Here is a 1654-nt window from a genome sequence, read left to right on the forward strand (position 1 = left end):
CAAGGATTCTGGGGCTTCATCTGATATACTTTGGGCATGTTGCAAGGAGGGACAGGTCCTTGGAGAGGGACATCATGCTTGGGAGGGTGGAGGAACAGCACAGAAGGGGAAGGCCCTCTATCAGGTGGATTGATTCGGTGACTGGGGTAATCGGGATGGGTGTGTCAGAGGCAGTACCATTGGCACAGGATAGAGCAGGGTTTAGGGCTGTTGCACATAGGGTCGCTATGAGTCACAAATGACTCGACGGCACATAACAACAACAACAACTGTCAAATCAGATTTGACTGGTACCGGAAGAGATCGTGCCTCCTTCTCCAGCAAAACATCTGGTGGATTAATTGAGGTTTTGTGTTGTTTTTTTTAAAATTAATTTCAATGAACATTTACAGATATTTTGGATTTCCGTTCATTCATTTTTGCACTTTTCTCCCCACCCACCCCACCCTGCCCCCACCCTGAGTATACTCCACACTGCAACCCTCATTCCCAACTGTTATAATAATCATAATGCCCTAAAATATATTACTTTTAAACTATTCTCTCCCTCATTGGCTTCAATGCAGTATACATAATTTATCCAGTTTTTCTCAGTCTTACCCCAACCCTGATGTCAACCTCATTCTATAACAGTGGCACCATGTAGTATTTGTCCTTTTGTGACTGAGATATTTCACTCAACATAATGTCCTCCAGGGTCACCCATTTTGAGTAATATTTCATGAGTTCCTTGTTTTTCAATGCAGCATAGTATTCCATTGTGTGAATATACCACAGGTTTTCTTTCCATTTGTTAAAAATGCTGTTTACCCTTCCCAATTTTTAACCATGCATTGTTTCGTTGTTTTGTTTTACTACCTCCTGGATCAAGGATAAGTTTTGCATAGCATGATCAAGTGTTCTGGTATTTTCATTGTTCTCAGAGTTGTTCAGCTTAGCTAGAAAAAAAAAATTCTACCTTGAGTATTGTTGTTGTTGCAGTTTTGTACCATTGAGTTGCCTGCAACTCATAGTGGCCCTATGCACAACAGCCCTAAACTGTGCTCTATCAAGTGCCAATCTTATTGTCTCCAACATACCTATCCCGATTACCTCAGTCACTGAATCAATCCACCTCATTGGGGGTCTTCCTCTTCTGTGCTGTCCCTCCACCCTCTCAAGGACTGATCCCACCTTGCAACATGTCCAAAGTATGTCAGATGGAGCTTCAGAATCCTTGCCTTCAAGGAGAGCCTGGCTTCATTCTCTCCAGGACAAACTTGTTTGTTCTCCTAGCAGTCCACAGTATATTCATCTTCTTCAGCAGAACAGTTTTAAATGCATCTATTCACCTTCTATCGTCCCTTGTTTTCTGATGCATAGCAAGTAATTGCAAAGACCATGGCCTTTATCAGGTGCACCTTAGTCTCCAGACTGACATTGTTCTTCAGTACTTTGGAGAGGTCTCTGACAGCAGACCTTCCCAATGAAATTAATCCTTTAATTTCATGGTTACTTGGTATCAAGAGTATTGATTTTAGAGCAAACTGAAGCTATTCACAATCTCAATCTTTTCACTATCTATCATGATGCTGCCAATTGGCCCAGAGGTGAGAATCTTTGTTTTCTTGATGTTGAACTTCAGTCCATATGAAAGGCTGTAGTCCTTGACCTT

Source organism: Elephantulus edwardii, unplaced genomic scaffold (genome assembly GCF_000299155.1).
Source record: "Elephantulus edwardii isolate Elephantulus edwardi_28Jun2011 unplaced genomic scaffold, EleEdw1.0 scaffold00024, whole genome shotgun sequence".
In the NCBI taxonomy this organism is placed as follows: domain Eukaryota; kingdom Metazoa; phylum Chordata; class Mammalia; order Macroscelidea; family Macroscelididae; genus Elephantulus; species Elephantulus edwardii.